Here is a 6074-nt window from a genome sequence, read left to right as displayed (position 1 = left end):
CTTGTTCAAAAAAATGAATGTTTTTTAGTGTTCTAGACTGAGGACTTGGAGAAATTTGCTTTGGAACTTAATTTTGTAAGGGTAAAATGAATTGATAAAATGATGTGCTCATTTCTTAGGTTGAATATCCTAAGCAAACATAGATGACTCTTCCTTTTCTTGGTTGCAGTAGGTGTGTTTTAAATAGAAGTGTAGCGTGTCAGTATTGGATAATTTTTCAGAAAGACCTAGGTTTAGCTTAATAAGGAAAGGATTTTTTTTTACTGTGGTTCTTAACGTTGATGCCCACAGCGGTTATGATTTAAATTATTTGGAGGAAGGCCCAGGCGTAAGTATTTTTAAGTTTCCCAAGTGGTTTTAATTTACATCTAGATTTAAGAACCGCTGCTCAGTTTCCCAACTACAAATTTAAGAATATTGGATTTTGTGCTAATTGATGGTTGTTGTGGGTTTTAGTGAACAATTAAAATATACCATGTGATGATTTTCTTTCAGTAGTGACTTTTACCTGTCCTGTATAATAAGTAGTCCCTTACTTTCAACTGTAATGTGTCACTAGAAATGGACCTTAAAGTTTAATAATAGGCTTGTTTGGTATGAGGTAGATTCTGTTCCCATGAGCTAAAACTTTTTTTCATTAAAGCCTTAATCTGTTCTCACGTGTTCTTTGACATATTTCTAGCTTTTATGAACTTTTTGCGGGTGGGGAGGAGATGGGGGCAGCGCCTTGCAGCTTGTGGGATCTTAGTTCCCGACCAAGGATTGAACCGGAGTCCTAACCTCCAGACCACCAGGGAATATGAACTTTTTTAAGTTAGGTTTTTTCCCCTTCACAGTTACATATTCTGTTGAATAACGTTAAAGTAGTTCAGTAAAGTAGATGTATTATTTAGGACACACCTAATGTTCTCCATATTTGTTTCAATTATAGTTTAAGCCTTATATCTTAGGACTATAAGTACATTATATTCCTGTTTCTTATTATATATATTTAATTAATTGCACAGGTTACTGCCATGTAGACAGAAGTAGAATGTTGCAGAAACAGTAAGTAGTATTGCTTGAAGTCCTAGTGCTATCCAGTAAATAGGTTACAGTGTTCACTTATCAGCTGGTATATAAATTTGAGGGAAGGAAAATGGATTATGGGTATTTATAATGTACAAATTTGTTTGAAAGTTGAACATACAAAGATGATTGATAACTAAGAGTAAGTGGACTGGGTGACAAACCCCAGATTCAAGGTTCCTGTCATACCTGGACGAGAATTCCTCTCCCAGGAATTGAAAAGGGAGGCGGTTACTGCTAGTGATTGAATGCTGAAAAAAAGGCTGTGGTTGTGTTTTGGTTATTTTTGTTTCATTTTTTCATTTGTTGCTTTTATTTTTTCTTTAGGCAAAACACAGATTTTCATGGCTGAAATTTAATTGTAAGTAGTTTGTATCCTCGACAGGTTTGGGATAAGTGGGTGGGCTGTTAAGTTTTCTCTGCCTAAAATGCTGCTAATGGAGCAGACCACTTCATATGAATGCTTAGCCCCCTTAGGAGTCTCTTCAGATAGCCTCAGCCATCCAGATATTGTCATTGGGAAAGTCCATTTAGGCTTTAATGGACAATACCAGGTACGTTCTTCCAAGAGATGATTTAGCAGACTTTTTTTTTTGGCTGTGCTGAGCGGCATGTGGAATCTTAGTTCCCCAACCAGGGGTTGAATCCGCGCCGCCTGCATTGAAAGTGCACAGTCTTAACCACTGGTCCACCAGGGAAGTTCTTAGCTGACTTATTAGTGTAGTGGTAGGTTGTGGCCACCATCCAGTCTGTTGCCCATTGGTGGAAGTCAAAGACCGGCATTGTGTGATAGAAAAGGAAGTTAAGAGTGCTTGCTCTGCAGACGCTAGGAAGACCAAAGTGAGAGGTCTAATTAAAGCTTTTGGAAATGCCAGAGTCTGTTGAGCACTTCTGCTTCAAGGCTTAGCATGTCTTCTGAGCTGTAAGGAGATTCCATGGTCTATTATGGTTTAGGTTTTTGCAGTAGATCAAACAGCAGTGTTACCTCCAGGGCAGGGGCAAGGACTAGTAGTTAGGTTTTGTAAAGCCTGGTCAAGGGTGGGCCTCGTGACTCTAAGGTCAGGTATGTTCAAGAGTGTTTCAGGAAAGAGCCAGTTTACAAGGTATAGTGAAATATGCCAGATGTAAAAATGTGTGTAGAATTACCCTTGCTGTTAGGTCCAGCTTTCCTTTCAAGGTAAGTCCCTTGCCAGCAGCAGTGAGGATCTGAGTGTGTGTTGAATGTAGCAAGAAAGAGGAATGGGAGGAGAAGCTGTATGATGTATTTGGTCTTGAGCAATCTTTGTTTCCCATAATCACGTGCAAAAGAAGAGTGATCTCTACCTTGGTTCAAATAAAACTACCTCTTTAATTTTAATCCTTTCAATGACCTGTGATTAAAAGACCACAAAGACAATAAGCCCTAGCTCACTACTCCCTCCCCATAGCTACACCAGAGCTGGTTGTAGAGAAAAGGGCTGGAGGGGCTTCCCTGGTGGCGCAGTGGTTAAGAATCCTCCTGCCAATGCAGGGGACACCGGTTTGAGCCCTGGTCTGTGAAGATCCCACATGCTGTGGAGCAACTAAGCCCGTGCGCCACAACTACAGTAGCCCGCACACTCCAGGGCCCGCATGCAGGAACTACTGAAGCCCGCATCCCTAGATCCTGTGCTCCACAACAAGAGAAGTCACCGCAATGAGAAGCCTGTGTGCAGCAATGCAGACCCAGTGCAGCCAAGGAAGGAAAGGGAAGGGGGAGGGGAGGGAAGGGATGGAGAGAGAGGATGATCAAATATGGACCAAGATCTTTGGGGTGGTAGTGCAGTAGCTCTCATGTCCTCTGAAAAGCTCAAGGTGATAAGGGATCTGGTTATGGCCTCTTCTCCTGGTGCCAGTGCTGCATATATTGTCCTTTGCTCTGGATTTCTTTATTTTTTTTTTAATTCAAGTATAGTTGATTTACAATATTGCATTAGTTTCAGGTGTTGGATTTCTTCAAAGCAGAATCTTAATGATTGCACTGTAGGCCTGTGGGTATTTCCAACTTCACCTCAGATCCTAGGGAAAATACCCTACTGCAGTAATCAGGAGGCAGGATTTTAAAAAGTAGGGCTGGGAACGTGGATAGATGGGTGAGAGTATCTGTTTAAGCCACCTCTTGGAAGCACTTTGACTTCTGCTTTCAACCTGAAATGGCAGATGGCCTACATCATTAGGTATGTTTGAAGAGTGCAGAATAAGTGGTCTGTGGCTTCTCAAATAATTTTGATGCTTCAGTCCTCAGAGCAGTAGCTGATGTTCTCAACTAAGTAAGGGTTCTGGTGTCATTTGTGAATAAGGAGAATAGAGTGCTGAAATGACCATTACTGTAAAGGGGTTAGTTGAATTCAGAGTGGACAGGAGAGCATTAGGCATTGGACCTTCAGGCCTTAAAATGGCAGAAATAGCTAATAGTGAATAATGTCTAACACAGCATTTCCCATGTGTCAGACATTTTACATGGATTATTTTATTGAGTTGTCTGAACAGTTTAGGAGGGGTGGGAAGGTAAAGCTATTCAGGCAGTGTTACCCCAGAGTCCTTGACTTTCAGAAAGTGTTGCCAAAATCTTGGCTGTCTGTGCAACAATGCCAAACATAAATAAGGAGCCAAGAGTTACGGAGAAAAAAGAAAAAGTGGCTTTATTTCTTTGCCAGGCAGAGAGGGAACACAGGCCAGCGCCCCACTAGTAGGCTAGCTGGAACTGTGCCCCACTCCCTGGGGAATAGGGAGAGGTTATATAATCAGGACTGTGGTCAGAGGTATGTAATAAAGGAATAGGCAGTAACAGTTGCATTCGCCTCCTGCAAAATGTCAGAAGGGTGGGTTGCTGTCAAGATTAGGGTGTGTGCAGGGTCTCAGGTGGACCCTTGAATCTTACCTCAGGTAGTTTCGTGGCTGCTCCTCCCTTGATTAGCAACTGTTCGAATCTGCCCTTTGGAACTCAGGGAAGGTCCTTTGGAGGCTGGACTCTTGCCTACAAGAAATGGGGGGCAAAAATCCTCCATGCCCAGGAGCCCCACAGGGCCCTGCTCGGCATCAAAAGCATTAGAGTTCGCTTTCCTTTGCTGAAATTGGTATTTAGTGGCCTTTGAAGTGTGGGTAAGAGCCTACACAGCTTTTGGGTCTAGAGAAAGTGACGTGTGTGTGTGCCTGACCCTGCTTCAGGTAAGCCAAATATGTGGCAGGCCCTTTGGGAAGCATAGTCAAGGAGGTTTGGCCCTCTTGAGTGTTGCCCCAAGTCAAGTATACTGGTCACTGTGCTCCTGAAGCTTATGGAATGACTTGACTGTGTGTCTCAAGGACATTTATGTGAACTAGATTCTGAAAGAGCTGAGTCTGATCGAGAAAATTATTTTCGACTCACCACCTGCCACCACAGCCTAATTGTTGTTCCTGAGGATAAAGGAACTTTCACAGTGGACTTAGCTTGACAAATATATTAAAAATGGAAAGGAAAACCTATGGTTTATTTTAAGGAGGTATATATGGAGTGGGATATCCCATCTAATTTTTTTTTAAGACTTAAAAAATTTGGGGGTTCACAGCAAAATTGAGAAAGTACAGAGGTTCCTATCTGTCCCCTACCCCCAAATATGCATAACCTCCCCCGTTGTCAGCATGCCCTACCAGAGTGGTACATTTGTTAAAATTGATGAACCTACATTGACATAATCATCTGGAGTCTACATTAGGGTTCACTCTTGGTGTACATTCTATGGTTTTGGACATGTATAATGACATGTATCCACCATTGTATACAGAGTATTCTCACTGCCCTAAAAATCCTCTGCTCCACCTATTCACCACTCCCTCACCCCACCCCAGTCTGTTGCATCTAAGTGAAATAATTCCTCCTTTTCTCCCTGATAGCCAGAAATGATTTTTGAGTGTTTTTGTATGTGAGAAATGCCCCTGGTATTTTACTCTTTAATTAAACATCTGGTATTTTGTGTAAGACTGTTGGAAACTAGTCAGTTGTTTAGGCTTTAACAACGAGAGTAAATGGAAGCTTCTGCTAGCTTTTCATCACCTGACAATCTCCCCACCTTTCTGAAGACCATTAATTTGTCATCTTTGGGAGGAGCCAGAAGCCAAGAGCAAATTACTTTCTTGTCTCCTGGTGCCAGTTAACCATCCACAAATTCTGATAGGGAAGACCTGACTCCCCAAGTGCTGCCCACCTCTGATCTGTATGGGTGCTCCGGCTTTTTTTTTTTTTAGTTGATCTTTTATTTTATTATAAAATAATACTTGTAGTAAAGTCAAGCAATAGAGATGTATACAAAAAAATGATCTCCCCACCTTATGCCTGTGAAGTTCTGTTAATGATTTGTGGATACCTTCACAATCATACCTACCAGCACATAAAGCATGCCTTTGGTACGGTGGTCATGCTCTATCATACTTATCTCATGATGATCATGAAAAGTAAATTGCCTCCCTGGGAGCAACCTAGGTTAATTTTACATGTGTCAGCACATAGGCACTCTGTGTGTGTGTTACTCCTGGCCCCCTTACAACAAATGATAGCCGACACTCTTCTGTACATGGTTGGCATGGTATCCAAGCATCTTGGATACCATGCCAACCAGTATGAGCTTTTAATTATTTTACAAGTAACAGCAGTGAGTTGGCGAAAGTGCTGGGCCCCTAAAGTAGCTAAATTTTAAACAGGGAGGCAAAACGAAGTTAACTCACAAGGTTGTTTGAGTGTGGTCATAGTTGTGCACAGCTCCAACATAGGGTGATGATCGTCTCGGCTCGCCAAGTACTTAAGGGTTTCCCAGGAAGCAGAGCTTTCAATTCTCAAACTGGGACAGTTGGTCACCCCAGTATGGGGTTCTGTGCCTTCCTCTTGTAGGTACAGAAAGCCTTTCCCACCCTCACCAACTTAGCAGAATCGAGGCTCTGCTTTGGCTCTCATCTGAGTTTTTGGTGGAGGACTGCTGGAGGTGGTAGCTGGATGAATCCATTCATGCCTGAGT

This window comes from Balaenoptera musculus, chromosome 3 (genome assembly GCF_009873245.2).
Source record: "Balaenoptera musculus isolate JJ_BM4_2016_0621 chromosome 3, mBalMus1.pri.v3, whole genome shotgun sequence".
NCBI classification, from domain to species: Eukaryota; Metazoa; Chordata; class Mammalia; order Artiodactyla; family Balaenopteridae; genus Balaenoptera; species Balaenoptera musculus.
The sequence above is the reverse complement of the archived record's forward strand: the minus strand, read 5'-3'. Positions refer to the sequence as shown.